Here is a 20388-nt window from a genome sequence, read left to right as displayed (position 1 = left end):
TCTTAGCTTTATAGCTTATGGTCTCATTAATCTTGTAAAGATTCAAGCTTTCTAGATTTTTAATCTTATAACTTGTGTGAAAAGGATCCAAGCTCTCTAGCTTAGGGTTCCATCACTTTATTTGATTTAGATTATGTTCATATTTGTTTGATTGAAGTAAAGTTTGTAGCTTTAGTTGTAAATATAACTTGTATTTGTGTTAAGACTAAGGATATGATGTAACCTTGGTTCATCATCCATCTAAGACTCTTAAATGAGTTATGTTCTTACTTGGTCTTAATATATTGTGTGTTGATGGTTGAATCTTGGTCAAGGTGATGCTAACCCATCAATGAGTTGTACACTTAAAGCTACAAGCATCAAGGATGAGAACCGTGATGAGCATCAAGCGCCAAGAACCCCACCGGAGCACTTGTTTACTGTTTTTCAGCATCTGATCAGATTCCCGGACTTCTGAAAAATTGATTTTCAGTTAGTTTGTTTTGAGTAGATGACTTTTCGTTTAGGCCTCGACTTAATCCGACATACGGTTCCTCCGAAAGTCACTACGCCGTTGTAACGTTGTGCTGAAATTTCTGACCTACTCGCACTTAAACTGTCGCCACGGTCAAAGGAAGACGAGTTAGGTTCTGAAAATTGGTCAGTGGTTAGAGGAATCATATACGGAGCCATAGCCACTGACTACGCGTCTTTTCATTTTTATATAGAGGTTGTAGAAGCTGACCGAAGTCAGCCTATTGTTTCGATCTCTATTCTTGTCAAACCTACTTAACTTTTATGATGATGAATAATGATGATGATGACACTTAAACTTAATTTATTCACTTTTAAACTTATTGGGACTGCTTATTCACTGTGAGTTATAGCTTCCCTTTTAACTTATACTATTTTTGGGACTGAGAATACATGCGCTTTTTACGTTTTACTTACTTGACACGAGTACTTAAACTTTACATATGTGTGGGTTATATAACGGCATAAACATTCCACTTAGTACGGTAATGTTTAATCATTGGTTTTTGAACCGGTGAACGCAAATATTAGATATGGATCCATAGGGTTTGACATCCCCACTTGGGCTAGTCGCGCTAGTATTTAACGGGTGTTTGATACTTCGAGGACATACGCACTTGCCAAGTGTACTTTTAGGGGGTATTACTATTATGTTAAGTTAGTTACCGGGTGCCCACGGATAAGCATATACTTTTCATACTATTTTGAATACGATAACTCGTGGTCTACATTACTTTACTGATTACAAACTATAGCTCACCAACATTCGTGTTGACTTTTAAGCGTGTATTTCTCATGGGCTTAGACGATGTTGCTTCCGCTGTTAGACTTGCTATCTTGGTGTTTTAGACTTACTGTTATGGACCTGCTGTGTTAGATTTTTGTTGCATTACTTAGAGATGTCTCAATCATGGAACATTTATCTTGCATTCGTAACTTATGTTATTTTCAAATAATGAGTTTGTAACGACCTTTATGTCACGTTATCTTTTGTAAACGCTATCTTTTTATGAATGCAAACTAGTTTTCAAACAGAATGTAGTACTTGACCGTGTAAAGATCCTGTTGTTGACGAATCGCACACGATGGTTTTGTACGGGGCGTCACATTTGGTATCAGAGCATCGGTTGTACGGAATTAGGTTGTATTAGTGAGTCTTGGTCGAGCCAAGTAGGATTCACTAATAGGACTAATCTACAACTTGCTTGTTTAACTGTTTCTGCGAAACTTACTGCATGCTACTGCTTACATTTACTACTATGTGTACTTGCTGTATGCTACTGCTTATTCTCGCAACTGCATGCTACTATCTGTTTTCGATTGCATGATACTTTTGTAGGATTTTGTTAATATTGCCATGATATGTACTACTAGGATGCTGTAGTGCCTAATTACGTGCTTGCTATATGTCTTACTGACATGGAAAAAGTTATTTTTCCTTGTTCAGATGTCAGACATGCTGCCCATGACCTTTGACTTCGAGAGTGACTCAGAGACGACTGTTGCCTCGCCTACCATTGTTGCTGACTCACCGCTACCCGTCGACGACTCTGGCGATTCACCTTCCAGTGGACTCGTGCTTGACCTTATGGACGTCTCAGACGGAGACGAGGATCCAGAGGAGATTCCAGCTCCACCTAACCCTAGACTCCCGGGGCCACAGCACCATCCCGGTTGTACTGTGATTCCTGGGGGAAATGAGGACGGTCCTTTCCGTAACGAGCATGGACATTGGGCTAGACGCATGGCTGATGGACGTGTTGTGCCGATTCCACCAGGCAGATATCGACTTATAACCACCGGCCGAGCAGATCCACCTTCAGATGATTCAGACAATTCATCATCCGATGACTCCAGCGAGGAGGATTCCGAAGAGGATCTTGAGGATGATTTCGAGGAGGACCCTGAGGAGGAGCCCGTGTAGCCTCCCTCTACCCCGTCAAAGAAGCGGTATCGTTTCGATGGTACCGTTATCCCAGGGATTAACGGAGAAAGACCGTTCGTGGATGCACATGGACAGTTGGTTAGGGTCACAGCCCGTAAGAGGGTCGTACCGTATCCCGCACTGTGCCGTCTACATCTGTACCACCTGCACCATTTGCACCGCCTGCCCCACCAGCCTCCCCCGTCGTCGAAGAACTGACGAGGGAAGTGCATATCCTCCGTGCTTGGATAACTGAGCTCGAGGATCAGATGTCCCACCTGATGGACATCATTTACCCACCATCACCGTAGGATTATTGTATTAGATTTCCTTATGTAACTCTGTAGAAGTTTCATGTTTTACTCATGTGTTGTACGAACCTTATGCGGATGTATGCAACTTTCTTATTAATGAATAGAACTTAATGTTGTTTAAATTTTGTACGGTGTTCTATTTACGCTACTGTATGATGATTTTGTGGTATCTGTATCTGGATGCTTTACTTAATTGTATGTTGTGTTCCATAATGGGTGCCTTATGCTATAATATCATTGAATGCGGAATTTTGACGTAAGTCGAAACTTTTGTTCAGAGGAACAATGGCAAACGGAAGAGTCCCAAGGGAAATGCCCACAGTGGCACAGATCGAGGAAATGATTGCTGCTCGAATAGCCGCAGCTATGGCGAATGCCAACCCTGCTCCAGATCCACGGGCCAACCCAGCTATTCAGAACGGGTGTACCTATAAGGAATTCCAAAGCTGCAAGCCCCACAATTTTAGTGGTACAGAAGGGCCAGTTAGACTGACGAGATGCTCTGAGAAGTTGGAAGCTGTGTTCCGTGTGAGCAACTGCTCGAAAGTGAACAAAACTAAGTACGCCTCCTGTACTCTGTCGGATGGAGCTTTAACCTGGTGGAACACGCTTGCTCAGGCTAAAGGAATTGACGAGGCTTATGCTACACCATGGGAGGAGTTTAAGAGTGCTATGATCGAGGAGTATTGCCCCCGAATTGAAATTCAGAAAATGGAATCTGAGTTTTGGGAGCTGAAGGTTGTGGGAACCGACCTTGATGGCTATAACCGAAGGTATTTGGAGTTAGCTTTGATGTGCCCCACTATAGTTACCCTTGAATTTAAGTGAATGGAACGATACTTGTAGGGACTTCCCAAGACCATTCAGGGAAATGTCACTTCTTCGAAACCAGCAGATGTCCCGGAAGCTATGCGCATGGCGCACACCGTGATGAACCAGATCATCTGCAAGGAACCAGAGAAAGTGAAATCAGAATCAGGAGCTAGTTATAAGGAGCGTAAGTGGGAAAGCAACAAAGGGAAGGTCTTTGATCAGAACCCAGCTAAGAGGCATGAGGGTTTCAAGGGAAACAACGACTGGAAGAACCCCAACCTGAACCCTAACTACAAGGGTAGTCTTTCGCAGTGCAAGAGATGCTACAAGCATCATACAGGGTGTGACAACCCGAAAATTTCCAACCAAATTTAAACTTTAATCTTTATATGTTTCCAACACGATAAGCAATATTTGTTAAGTTAAATTTCAAGAATTTTAAACTATGTTCATACATTCATTCAACCTCGACCAAGTTCCAACGATTCACGAACCATTAAACGAATATGATTATATATGTATATGTGTATATATATTATAACTTGAAACGTAAACAAAATATTAGATTAAATAATTTATATGATTGTATCAGTTTCAAAATGTTTATCAATGGAATTAGAAGATAAGATCAAATGATTGAATTATCAGATATATTGAATTATGATTACAAGTCCCTGTTGAAAGGCCCACGTTGATTTGAGAAATCTTTCCATTTTAACAATATTCGAAAAATGGTAAAGTGATTTATAAATAAGAACAAATTGTTAATCATTGAGAACTAGACAAAGGATAGTGGAAGATTGAATCTCATAAAGACTCGATTGATCTATTTAGTTTCAAACGTACAAAAACGTTTTCAGTTTAAAAAGAACTTTATTATTAAAACGTATATAACTTTTATAAATATCTAGAACCACTTTTGACAACTCATTACTTAACTAGTATGATAAAGATAACGATATTTATATTTTATTTTATTAAATATATATAACGATTTAAATTAATATTATATATATTTATACGCGTATTATACGTACATAGTTTTATACTTTTACTATACTTAAACTTTACCTTTACTTTATTTTTACTTTAATTTAACTTTAATAATTCACTTTAATAATTCATACTTTAATAATTCACTTTAATAATTCATACTTTAATAATTCACTTTAATAATTCATACTTTAATAATTCACTTTAATAATTCATACTTTAATAATTCACTTTAATAATTCAAAAATCTATTATAAATAGAATTCAATATGTTTCATTATTTCATAGAAACTTGAAAATATTTTTCTCTAAACTCTCTCAATCGATTTACATATATATATTTACTCCGTATTATTTCAAGATATTATTAGTATACATAAAATATTACGACGGAGTGCTGTCCGAGTGATTTCGAAATTATTTTTCGAGTAGGATAGGATTAAGGAAATTATGGGTTATAGCTATGGAGGTGATTGAGTATGGTTCATGGGTGTGCTCGTAAGGTCAATATAGTGTTTATCATTTCCGTTGCATCTACGTACCTTTCCTGCAATATTGAATCTCAATATTGATACGTGAGTACTCATAATTTAACTTTTACATACTAATAGTGTATCCCTGACTAGTGCTCGAGTATTTAGGATTATGCATGCTTGTACTTTTGATATTGCCCTTAGACAGGTTAGGTTGAATCTTGAATTAGTTACACTTGCGTTTGAGATAAGGTATAAGATATGCATGTCCTTGGAAAGCTAGCGAAAAATTAAAAACTTTTCCTTTAGATATCGAATGGTTTCGATGAACGGATTAGAAGTTATAATCAATTGAATTTTCGATATTTTTATTAAAAATGATTATTATTATCGTCGTTTTTATCGTCGTTCTAGTTTTATCTTATTATTATTATTATTATCCTTATCAATAAAAGGGATTTATCATTAAAAATTGTTATTTTTTTTACTATTACTATCGTTATTATCGTTAAAGTTATAATTAGTATTATTATTATTATTATTATCATTATTAATATATATAAATATATATCATTATTTAAAAATGGTTATTGTTATTGTTATTGTTATTATTATTATTACTATATTATCATTAAGATAATTATTAGTATTATCGTTAATAATGTTATAGTAACTATCATTATTAATATTAGTGTAATTAAAACAAATATTTGTAACACCTAATTATTTTGATTACTATTATTATCATTATTATGAACACGATATAAAAGACGATTAAAAGCTATTAAACGAAACGATTAGGAAATAATGAGTAAGAGTATCATGATGAAATTAAAATATTATAAGATATTGGTTTAGATAAAATTATTGTTCTTATTATTTTTATCATTACTATTATTATTAAAAGTATCGTTAGTATTAAAACTATCATTTTAACAAAAATTATCATTTTAATAGAAATGTCATTGTTACTATAAAATATCATTATTATTATTATTTTAAATTGAATTATTATTTTAAAGATAATATTAAAAATTATCGTAAATATTAAAGTTATCATAATTAGAATTATCGTTTTATCATAATGTTATCTTAGTAATTATAAATATTGATATTTTTATAATAATTATTATTATTACAAAATAATACAACTTTTACTTACTATCATTATAGATATTATTTTATCAAATAAATATGTGATACAAACATATTTTACTACGTGTAATAACTTACTTTAATAATACCTATCATATTATCTTTATGATATTAAATGAACCCTATAAATTTTATTACTTAATATATATATAAAAGTATATTTTATTATATAAATTTAATATAAAATTTTATTTATTAATAAATAAATTATATTATTTACTCTAATAAATCTTTTAAAAATATTTAAAAATATAAAACGACGATATTTAAACTATATACTAATCATGTATAGATTTTTGGAAATTATTTTGAGTCAAATTTACTTTTGTTGACTTTTGCATATTAGTCTCGAGCATTAGGATTGTGGTACACTATGACTTAACCTAATTTGTTAGACAAATATTGACCAACACATAAATATATATAATTAATTTAGGTTCGTGAATCTGAGGCCAACCTTGCACTTGTTCAATGACGTTATATGTATTTTTACTACGAAATACAGTATGGTGAGTTTCAATTGCCTTTTTACCCTTTATATTTTTGGGACTGAGAATACATGCGCTTTTATAAATGTTTGACGAAATAGACACAAGTAATTGAAACTACATTCTATGGTTGAATTATCGAAATCGAATATGCCCCTTTTTATTAAAGTCTGGTAATCTAAGAATTAGGGAACAGACACCCTAATTGACGCGAATCCTAAAGATAGATCTATTGGGCCTAACAAACCCCATCCAAAGTACCGGATGCTTTAGTACTTCTAAATTTATATCATGTCCGAAGGAGGATCCCGGAATGATAGGGGATATTCTTATATGTATCTAGTTAATGTCGGTTACCAGGTGTTCGCCATATGAATGATTATTTTTGTCTCTATGCATGGGACGTATATTTATGAGAACTGAAAATGAAATTCTTGTGGTCTATTAAAATGATGGAAATAAATGATTATGATAAACTAATGAACTCACCAACCTTTTGGTTGACACTTTAAAGCATGTTTATTCTCAGGTGTTAAAGAAATCTTCCGCTGTGCATTTGCTCATTTTAAAGATATTACTTGGAGTCTTTCATAGCATATTTCGAAGAACGTTGCATTCGATTCATTGAGTTCATCAAAGATTATTATTAAATCAATTTATAGTTGGATAGTGGATACTATGAAATGGTATGCATGCCTGTCAATTTTCGATGTAAAGAAAGTTGTCTTTTAAAAACGAATGCAATGTTTGTAAAATGTATCATATAGAGGTCAAATACCTCGCAATGTAATCAACTATTATGAATCGTTTATAATGTATATGAACGGGTCCTTTTAGTTGGTATCAGAGCGGTGGTCTTAGCGAACCAGGTCTGCATTAGTGTGTCTAACTGATAAGTCGATAGGATGCATTAGTGAGTCTGGACTTCGACCGTGTCTGCATGTCAAAAGTTTTGCTTATCATTTTGTGTCAAAAATTAACTACTTATCATCCTCAGGAAATTACCTGCTTATCATTTTTAGTCTAAGACATGTCTTGCTGCATTGATTGCATGAATAGTGTATAGACAAAAAAAATTCATATCTTAGCATATCTGCTAAATCATATCTTATCGTATCTGTTACTTTAAACTTTGCCTGACATATCTCGCAAAGTCCTCCGTAATTTACGAAATCTTTTGATCTAAATATATATATATATATATATATATATATATATATATATATATATATATATATATATATATTGAAATAAATCTTTCCGTGCTAAGCTATTGTGTGTGAATCTTAACTACTCGGTTAATTCATATTACAAATATGCAATAATGTACGTCCTTCGGCCACAACTTAACCACCGTTAACTACAATCTCTGTCGCAATTCAACAAATTCTAATTCATAATAAATCAAGTATATATTTGATTTTACACTTTCATCATCGATGTACCCGAAACTTTTCAGATAACATCATTCGTACTTTGCGAAATTCACAAGAATTCCACGAACCGAACATCATACATCAACAAATAACGAAGTATTGATTCATAATTTCAATGTCATTAAAGAAATACTGCGTAAAAGTTATGTACTTTTTAAAGCCTTTAGGGAATATTCAATTCTAGTTTCAACCGTAAATCAAATGAGTTTAATTTAACATTAACTCATTAAATCTATGTTACATCTGAAGAAAATATACATATATATATTTTCATAAAGACTGTAATAAAATTTTTTTGTACAAAATATTAATTGTGAAATTTTTTTTAACGGGTAGGTAATACCCGAGAGATATATAAATTCACAATTAATATGTTACATTCTTCGAATCTGATTCAGCAAATCATCCATTATACTCCCTACTTTCACAACAATATACATTATTTTATAGAAATCAAAACAACCATACTCATTCAAAATTTAATTACATATTCTGATTTTGAAATATCAAAATTCAACTTGAGATATGACCAGAATCATCACTCTTAGATCCTTACATCTTTCACAAGCTATATTTTGACTTCAAAACTGTGTTAGAATATCAAATGTATGTTAACGATTACAATCTGTGTTCAAAACCTTCGAAAATTTCTGAAGACACTTCGAATGATGAGCAATCGAGATAATGATCCAACCACATGTTACCCACAGTTATGTACCCGAAAAACTCTTGAAACCAAAGTAAAAGTTTAGACAACGTATCCGCGTCAGATTCTTTGGCATTTATTAGCAAAAATAACTTTGCGACTCCTATTCAAAGTAGCCAGTTTTGTCACAGCTCCAGCAAATCAACTTCGACTTTTCAGTCAGACTAACCTTATTATAACCTTGAGATATACACCAACGTTACCAGGGAACCTTTTACATTCCACCACATTATTAGCAGATGTACCAACAACTTCATTACCCTTTGACTTTATCCTCTCCAAGAAGTCATTATAATTATTCATTGAAACCCCATCATTTACTCATTCGCATCTTGTAATGAGAATTACCATACGAATCATTGGGAATTAGCAATCAGTATTTTGAAATCTCGTAGCATGTCTACGCCAACAGTTATATGTGTATATATAACGTCTATCTTCTGGACTTAATTTGAATGTGAAGTTTCTGAAAAACACTCCGAACTACGAATTGGTTCTCCGAAAATGGAAAAAAAAAATGCTGATGAAGCAGCAAAAACTATAAACGACTTTAAACGGTAAAAGCTGGATGATAATGATGAAGTGTGCTGGCAAAGCGCAGAAAAAGAGAAGTTTTGGAACTGGAAAACGGATTGAGCAAAGTAGGAAGGAGGCTGTGGACAAATTACAAAGACTGAACCTGACTTCAAAGGATCCAAATGATTCAGTACCTGCTGAAGTCATTAACGAATACCTTTCTCCTGACTATAAACCCCTGCGGACAATATTCTTCATCATCCTCTGATATTAGAAATTCTAAAATATCATCATATCTTTCATTATAAATATCCTCCATATTTCTGAAGATATTTTCTTAATTTTTCTTATTTGAAATCATTTACCTCTTCGCGCTATCTGTATTACATCATAAAAGAAACTATTTTAGTTTCTAAATTCTGAAACATTCAAGTTTAAAATAGGAATATTTTGAAGTAGTGTTGGGAACTGAAGCATGAATTAGTATAATATAATGACACTTGATCAATGTGATTATATTACAGTAAGTCATACTGAGTTTCTAAATAGAACGTGATGATTCACAGATCATAACATCATCATGTGCCATGTTATACGACTCTTGTATTCTATTTAACCTCTAAAATATCAAGAAAATATTTCTTGATGATTCGGCCTTTTCCAAGGTATTCTAGTAATTTGACAAGTCAAGATCGTGCCATCACAATTTCCTTCCTAGAACATTAACAATGTTCATTCCGAAATTCGTATCTGTGAATTCTGGACCATTACAAGCGGTGCTTAATCGCAAGAAGAAGAAACGAAAGGACAAAACTCCGAAATAGAAATTGGGGTATAAATTGCAGCATATAAAAGAGAGCATTAACTGTGAATGATAATGATTATAGAAGACAGAAGCAGAGACTTTGAAATATAAGGGAACATATAAAGCCCAACGACAAACCATAAATTATAAACCATATATATCGATGCATATAGCAATATAAAGACACGGGAGAACTAGAAACACCATAAACCCAAGAGTATAGTAGAAGTAAATAGATTCTTCCGGCAGTAGATGAAAAAGAAGAATGACCGATATGAAAGTTAGAAGTATATCGAGAATCAGAACTGGATGGAGCATATTGATGAATACTTTAAAATATGAGTTGAGGGGGAAAGAATAGAAGGTGATGAAACATGACTAGGAACTTAGAAATTAATAGATTTAATTCACACAATGGCGGAATAAGTGAATCAAACCCTCTAGTGAATAGGTTAAGTTTTTTTTTTTTTTTTTTTGATTAATTTAGTCAAACCACAACTAAATCAAGTGTGATTAGATCAACACCTAGAGCTATTATTCACCACCTAGGAGATTTGGACTGAGAGAGAATCGGAGGAGCTCACTAGATCTGAGTGTGTGTAACAAATGAGAGGCTTAACCTAAAATGAAGAACATAAGACTTTATATACCCCTGCTGTTGACTCACCCATATGATTCATTCATCACACGTACGAGTTGGCTTCATCAGCCGTACGAGTGATCACTCACTCGTGTCTTCTCATTTAGATTGTAATTGTGACCTAGCTCAGCATCAACAGTGCGTATGAGCCTGTCAGCCGTACTAGTGAGGCTTCACTCGTACGTCTGACTAAGTCTAACATAGTCAAACATCTAAATCTCGTTCCTGCAATTCCTGTAACCACATACAAACACGGATAGGATAATAACGAGCAATCATGGTGGCCTGTAAACTGTTGTACCTGCAATGGACGTGGGTAGATGTCTAGGGACTTGCATAAAATGCATCAACAGAAGGTGTGAGTTGTAAAAAAACGAAGGAGGTGAATTTATAAGAAAATCTCCGACAGAACAATTAAAATGGACGATCGCATTTAAAGCGGATCCTAATTCCCTTGATTACCGGAGAGTCAAATCTTATTAAGAAGATTTTCTTCAAATCCCTTGAAATCTGGGAATCAATCATATCTACGTCAAATGATAAGATAAATTTACACTTACTCATTTCACTCTTCTATGTTAGCTTCATTCGTACTCTTCATATAAATGGATTGTTTATCCAAATTATTCGCTGATGATAAAACTCTAATTTTCAGCCCGTATGCATCTTGAAAACATACTTATTATCATTCATGACCTTTCCACTCAAATTTCGGGACGAAATTTCTTTAACGGGTAGGTACTGTGACAACCCGAAAATTTCCAACCAAATTTAAACTTTAATCTTTATATGTTTCCAACACGATAAGCAATATTTGTTAAGTTAAATTTCAAGAATTTTAAACTATGTTCATACATTCATTCAACCTCGACCAAGTTCCAACGATTCACGAACCATTAAACGAATATGATTATATATGTATATGTGTATATATATTATAACTTGAAACGTAAACAAAATATTAGATTAAATACTTTATATGATTGTATCAGTTTCAAAATGTTTATCAATGGAATTAGAAGATAAGATCAAATGATTGAATTATCAGATATATTGAATTATGATTACAAGTCTCTGTTGAAAGGCCCACGTTGATTTGAGAAATCTTTCCATTTTAACAATATTCGAAAAATGGTAAAGTGATTTATAAATAAGAACAAATTGTTAATCATTGAGAACTAGACAGAGGATAGTGGAAGATTGAATCTCATAAAGACTCGATTGATCTATTTAGTTTCAAACGTACAAAAACGTTTTCAGTTTAAAAAGAACTTTATTATTAAAACGTATATAACTTTTATAAATATCTAGAACCACTTTTGACAACTCATTACTTAACTAGTATGATAAAGATAACGATATTTATATTTTATTTTATTAAATATATATAACGATTTAAATTAATATTATATATATTTATACGCGTATTATACGTACATAGTTTTATACTTTTACTATACTTAAACTTTACCTTTACTTTATTTTTACTTTACTTTAACTTTAATAATTCACTTTAATAATTCATACTTTAATAATTCACTTTAATAATTCAAAAATCTATTATAAATAGAATTCAATATGTTTCATTATTTCATAGAAACTTGAAAATATTTTTCTCTAAACTCTCTCAATCGATTTACATATATATATTTACTCCGTATTATTTCAAGATATTATTAGTATACATAAAATATTACGACGGAGTGCTGTCCGAGTGATTTCGAAATTGTTTTTCGAGTAGGATAGGATTAAGGAAATTATGGGTTATAGCTATGGAGGTGATTGAGTATGGTTCATGGGTATGCTCGTAAGGTCAATATAGTGTTTATCATTTTCGTTGCATCTACGTACCTTTCCTGCAATATTGAATCTCAATATTGATACGTGAGTACTCATAATTTAACTTTTACATACTAATAGTGTATCCCTGACTAGTGCTCGAGTATTTAGGATTATGCATGCTTGTACTTTTGATATTGCCCTTAGACAGGTTAGGTTGAATCTTGAATTAGTTACACTTGCGGTTAAGATAAGGTATAAGATATGCATGTCCTTGGAAAGCTAGCGAAAAATTAAGAACTTTTCCTTTAGATATCGAATGGTTTCGATGAACGGATTAGAAGTTATAATCAATTGAATTTTCGATATTTTTATTAAAAATGATTATTATTATCGTCGTTCTAGTTTTATCTTATTATTATCATTATTATTATCTTTATCAATAAAAGGGATTTATCATTAAAAATTGTTATTTTTTTTATTATTACTATCGTTATTATCGTTAAAGTTATAATTAGTATTATTATTATTATTATTATCATTATTAATATATATATATATATATATATATATATATATATATATATATATATATATATATATATCATTATTTAAAAATGGTTATTGTTATTGTTATTATTATTATTACTATATTATCATTAAGATAATTATTAGTATTATCGTTAATAATGGTATAGTAACTATCATTATTAATATTAGTGTAATTAAAACAAATATTTGTAACACCTAATTATTTTGATTACTATTATTATCATTATTATGAACACGATATAAAAGATGATTAAAAGCTATTAAACGAAACGATTAGGAAATAATGAGTAAGAGTATCATGATGAAATTAAAATATTATAAGATATTGATTTAGATAAAATTATTGTTCTTATTATTTTTATCATTACTATTATTATTAAAAGTATCGTTAGTATTAAAACTATCATTTTAACAAAAATTATCATTTTAATAGAAATGTCATTGTTACTATAAAATATCATTATTATTATTATTTTAAATTGAATTATTATTTTAAAGATAATATTAAAAATTATCGTAAATATTAAAGTTATCATAATTAGAATTATCGTTTTATCATAATGTTATCTTAGTAATTATAAATATTGATATTTTTATAATAATTATTATTATTACAAAATAATACAACTTTTACTTACTATCATTATAGATATTATTTTATCAAATAAATATGTGATACAAACATATTTTACTACGTGTAATAACTTACTTTAATAATACCTATCATATTATCTTTATGATATTAAATGAATCCTATAAATTTTATTACTTAATATATATAAAAGTATATTTTATTATATAAATTTAATATAAAATTTTATTTATTAATAAATAAATTATATTATTTACTCTAATAAATCTTTTAAAAATATTTAAAAATATAAAACGACGATATTTAAACTATATACTAATCATGTATAGATTTTTGGAAATTATTTTGAGTCAAATTTACTTTTGTTGACTTTTGCATATTAGTCTCGAGCATTAGGATTGTGGTACACTATGACTTAACCTAATTTGTTAGACAAATATTGACCAACACATAAATATATATAATTAATTTAGGTTCGTGAATCCAAGGCCAACCTTGCACTTGTTCAATGACGTTATATGTATTTTTACTACGAAATACAGTATGGTGAGTTTCAATTGCCTTTTTACCCTTTATATTTTTGGGACTGAGAATACATGCGCTTTTATAAATGTTTGACGAAATAGACACAAGTAATTGAAACTACATTCTATGGTTGAATTATCGAAATCGAATATGCCCCTTTTTATTAAAGTCTGGTAATCTAAGAATTAGGGAACAGACACCCTAATTGACGCGAATCCTAAAGATAGATCTATTGGGCCTAACAAACCCCATCCAAAGTACCGGATGCTTTAGTACTTCGAAATTTATATCATGTCCGAAGGAGGATCCCGGAATGATAGGGGATATTCTTATATGTATCTAGTTAATGTCGGTTACCAGGTGTTCGCCATATGAATGATTATTTTTGTCTCTATGCATGGGACGTATATTTATGAGAACTGAAAATGAAATTCTTGTGGTCTATTAAAATGATGGAAATAAATGATTATGATAAACTAATGAACTCACCAACCTTTTGGTTGACACTTTAAAGCATGTTTATTCTCAGGTGTTAAAGAAATCTTCCGCTGTGCATTTGCTCATTTTAAAGATATTACTTGGAGTCTTTCATAGCATATTTCGAAGAACGTTGCATTCGAGTCATTGAGTTCATCAAAGATTATTATTAAATCAATTTATAGTTGGATAGTGGATACTATGAAATGGTATGCATGCCTGTCAATTTTCGATGTAAAGAAAGTTGTCTTTTAAAAACGAATGCAATGTTTGTAAAATGTTTCATATAGAGGTCAAATACCTCGCAATGTAATCAACTATTATGAATCGTTTATAATGTATATGAACGGGTCCTTTCACAGGGTACTGCAACGTGGTCTGTGAGAAGTGTAAAAGGACTGGGCACATTGGCAGGGACTGCAATATTACCACCCCAGCTGTGAAGACAAACCCTACTGGACCAAGAAAGTGTTTTGAGTGCGGTCAATAGGGCCACTTCAAGAATGAGTTCCCGAACAAGAAGAAGGATGCCGGACCAGCACGTGGGAGAGTTTTCAACATGAACGCTCGAGATGCCCGTGAGGATCCTGATTTGGTCACAGGTATATTCACTGTCAATAATCTACTTGCTTCTGTCTTATTTGATACGGGTGCCGATAAGAGTTACGTATGTAGACATTTTTGTTCTAAGATAGACTGGTCATTAGTACCTTTAGACGAGAGTATTCTGGTTGAAGTAGCCAATGGGAAACTTGAAAAAGTTGACCAAATTGGCCGAGGAGGCATAATAAAACTACCCGGTGTGGACTTTGAGATTGATTTGATACCCATCAAGTTGGGAAGCTTCGATGTGATAGTTGGTATGGACTGGTTGTCCAAAGTAAGAGCAGAAGTTGTTTGTGGAGAGAATATTATCCGTATACCTCGCGAAGATGGTGTGCCATTGATCGTACACGGAGAGAAAGATAGCCCAAAGTTGAACCTCATTAGTTGCATGAAGGCACAGAAAGTCATGAGGAAAGGGCGTTTTGCTATTCTGGCACATGTGAAGAAGTTAGAAACCGAGGAGAAGAGTGTTGATGATGTGCAGATTGTGAAAGAATTTTCCGACGTCTTTCCGGAAGAATTGCCTGGATTACCACCGCCGCGATCAGTGGAATTCCATATTGATCTAGTACCAGGAGCTGCACCTGTAGCCCGCCACCTTATCGACTAGCACCTTCTGAACTGCAAGAGTTGCAGAGTCAACTGCAGGAATTGCTAGACCGTGGATTTATCCAACCGAGTTCATCGCCTTGGGGAGCACCTATTTTGTTTGTGAAGAAGAAGGACGGATCTTTTCGCATGTGTATCGATTATCGTGGGCTGAATAAGTTGACGATCAAGAATCGATATCCCCTTCCCAGGATTGACGATCTTTTCGATCAGCTGCAAGGATCCAGCGTTTAATCTAAGATCGATTTACGATCAGGATATCACCAGTTGAGGGTGAAGGAGAGCGATGTGATGAAGACTGCATTCAGAACCGATTATGGTCATTATGAGTTTCTTGTGATGTCATTCGGTTTACCCAACGCACCTGCTGTATTCATGGATCTCATGAATCGAGTATGCAAACCATACGTGGACAAGTTCGTTATCGTCTTCATAGATGATATCCTCATCTATTCCAGAAGTGAAGAAGAACATGAACAACATCTTCGACTAGTGTTGGAACTTTTGAGACAAGAGCAACTTTATGCCAAATTCTCCAAGTGCGAGTTTTGGTTGAAGGAAGTCCAATTTCTCGATCATATTGTGAGCAACCAGGGTATCAAAGTTGATCCCGCAAAGATCGAAACTATCAGCAAGTGGGAAACTCCCACTACTCCTACTCATATCCGTCAATTTTTAGGCCTCGCCGGTTATTACCGAAGATTCATTGAAGGTTTCTCTCTGATTGCACATCCTTTGACTGCATTAACTCGTAAGGGAAAGAAGTTCATTTGGGAAGCCGAGCAAGAGTCGGCATTTCAAACCTTGAAGCACAAGTTAACCACCGCACCTATCCTATCTCTTCTCGAAGGCAGTGATGATTTTGTTGTATACTGTGATGCCTCGAAAAATGGTTTTGGTTGCGTATTGATGCAAAGAACGAAGGTTATTGCTTACGCCTCTCGAAAACTGAAGATTCACGAGCAAAATTACACAACGCACGATCTTGAGCTTGGAGCCGTTGTCTTTGCACTAAAACTGTGGAGACACTACCTTTATGGAACCAAGAGTACTATCTTCACCCATCACAAAAGCCTCCAACACATATTCAACCAGAAGCAGCTGAATATGAGACAGCGACGATAGATCGAAACATTGAACGACTATGATTGTGAACTACGTTTGAAATGTACCGTTTATATTGATTATAAACTTTCCATATTAATTGATTTCGTCGCGAGGTTTTGACCTCTATATGAGACGTTTTTCAAAGACTGCATTCATTTTTAAAACAACCATAACCTTTATTTTATCTATAAAGGTTTAAAAAGCATTACGTAGATTATCAAATAATGATAATCTAAAATATACCGTTTACACACGACCATTACATAATGGTTTACAATAAGAATATATTACATCAAAAATAAGTTTCTTGAATGCAGTTTTTACATAATATCATACAAGCATGGACTCCAAATCTTGTCCTTATTTTAGTATGCAACAGCGGAAGCTCTTAATAATCACCTGAGAATAAACATGCTTAAAACGTCAACAAAAATGTTGGTGAGTTATAGGTTTAACCTATATATATATCAAATCATAATAATAGACCACAAGATTTCATATTTCAATACACATCCCATACATAGAGATAAAAATCATTCATATGGTGAACACCTGGTAACCGACATTAACAAGATGCATATATAAGAATATCCCCATCATTCCGGGACACCCTTCGGATATGATATAAATTTCGAAGTACTAAAGCATCCGGTACTTTGGATGGGGTTTGTTAGGCCCGATAGATATATCTTTAGGATTCACGTCAATTAGGGTGTCTGTTCCCTAATTCTTAGATTACCAGACTTAATAAAAAGGGGCATATTCAATTTCGATAATTCAACCATAGAATGTAGTTTCACGTACTTGTGTCTATTTTGTAAATCATTTATAAAACCTGCATGTATTCTCATCCCAAAAATATTAGATTTTAAAAGTGAGACTATAACTCACTTTCACAGATTTTTTTTTTACTTCGTCGGGAAGTAAGACTTGGCCACTGGTCGATTCACGAACCTATAACAAATATGTACATATATATATCAAAGTATGTTCAAAATATATTTACAACACTTTTAATACATTTTGATGTTTTAAGTTCATTAAGTCAGCTGTCCTCGTTAGTAACCTACAACTAGTTGTCCACAGTTAGATGTACAGAAATAAATCGATATATATTATCTTGAATCAATCCACGACCCAGTGTATACATATTTCAGTATTGATCACAACTCAAACTATATATATTTTGGAATCAACCTCAACCCTGTATAGCTAACTCCAACATTCACATATAGAGTGTCAATGGTTGTTCCGAAATATATATAGATGTGTCGACATGATAGGTCGAAACATTGTATACGTGTCTATGGTATCTCAAGATTACATAATATACAATACAAGTTGATTAAGTTATGGTTGGAATAGATTTGTTACCAATTTTCACGTAGCTAAAATGAGAAAAATTATCCAATCTTGTTTTACCCATAACTTCTTCATTTTAAATCCGTTTTGAGTGAATCAAATTGCTATGGTTTCATATTGAACTATATTTTATGAATCTAAACAGAAAAATTATAGGTTTATAGTTGGAAAAATAAGTTACAAGTCGTTTTTGTAAAGGTAGTCATTTCAGTCGAAAGAACGACGTCTAGATGACCATTTTAGAAAACATACTTTCACTTTGAGTTTAACATTAATTTTTGGATATAGTTTCATGTTTATAATAAAAATAATTTTCCCAGAATAACAACTTTTAAATCAAAGTTTATCATAGTTTTTAATTAACTAACCCAAAACAGCCCGCGGTGTTACTACGACGGCGTAAATCCGGTTTTACGGTGTTTTTCGTGTTTCCAGGTTTTAAATCATTAAGTTAGCATATCATATAGATATAGAACATGTATTTAGTTGATTTTAAAATGATTTTAAATCATTAAACACATGTTCTATATTTATATGATATGCTAACTTAATGATTTAAAACCTGGAAACACGAAAAACACCGTAAAACCGGATTTACGCCGTCGTAGTAACACCGCGGGCTGTTTTGGGTTAGTTAATTAAAAACTATGATAAACTTTGATTTAAAAGTTGTTATTCTGGGAAAATGATTTTTATTATGAACATGAAACTATATCCAAAAATCATGGTTAAACTCAAAGTGGAAGTATGTTTTCTAAAATGGTCATCTAGACGTCGTTCTTTCGACTGAAATGACTACCTTTACAAAAATGACTTGTAACTTATTTTTCCGACTATAAACATATACTTTTTCTGATTAGATTCGTAAAATAGAGTTCAATATGAAATCATAGCAATTTGATTCACTCAAAACGGATTTAAAATGAAGAAGTTATGGGTAAAACAAGATTGGATAATTTTTCTCATTTTAGCTACGTGAAAATTGGTAACAAATCTATTCCAACCATAACTTAATCAACTTGTATTGTATATTATGTAATCTTGAGATACCATAGACACATATACAATGTTTTGACCTATCATGTCGACACATCTATATATATTTCGGAACAACCATAGACACTCTATATGTGAATGTTGGAGTTAGCTATACATGGTTGAGGTTGATTCCAAAATATATATAGTTTGAGTTGTGATCAATACTGAGATACGTATACACTGGGTCGTGGATTGATTCAAGATAATATATATCGATTTATTTCTGTACATCTAACTGTGGACAACTAGTTGTAGGTTACTAACGAGGACAGCTGACTTAATGAACTTAAAACATCAAAATGTATTAAAAGTGTTGTAAATATATTTTGAACATACTTTGATATTTATGCACATATTTGTTATAGGTTCGTGAATCGACCAGTGGCCAAGTCTTACTTCCCGACGAAGTAAAAAAAAAATCTGTGAAAGTGAGTTATAGTCCCACTTTTAATAAAATCTAATATTTTTGGGATGAGAATACATGCAGGTTTTATAAATGATTTACAAAATAGACACAAGTACGTGAAACTACATTCTAAGGTTGAATTATCGAAATCGAATATGCCCCTTTTTATTAAGTCTGGTAATCTAAGAATTAGGGAACAGACACCCTAATTGACGCGAATCCTAAAGATAGATCTATCGGGCCCAACAAGCCCCATCCAAAGTACCGGATGCTTTAGTACTTCGAAATTTATATCATGTCCGAAGGAGGATCCCGGAATGATGCGGATATTCTTATATATGCATCTTGTTAATGTCGATTACCAGGTGTTCACCATATGAATGATTTTTATCTCTATGTATGGGATGTGTATTGAAATATGAAATCTTGTGGTCTACTGTTACGATTTGATATATATAGGTTAAACCTATAACTCACCAACATTTTTGTTGACGTTTAAAGCATGTTTATTCTCAGGTGAATACTAAGAGCTTCCGCTGTTGCATACTAAAATAAGGAC

The sequence above is a fragment of the Rutidosis leptorrhynchoides genome, chromosome 4, assembly GCF_046630445.1.
Source record: "Rutidosis leptorrhynchoides isolate AG116_Rl617_1_P2 chromosome 4, CSIRO_AGI_Rlap_v1, whole genome shotgun sequence".
Taxonomy (NCBI): Eukaryota; Viridiplantae; Streptophyta; class Magnoliopsida; order Asterales; family Asteraceae; genus Rutidosis; species Rutidosis leptorrhynchoides.
The sequence above is the reverse complement of the archived record's forward strand: the minus strand, read 5'-3'. Positions refer to the sequence as shown.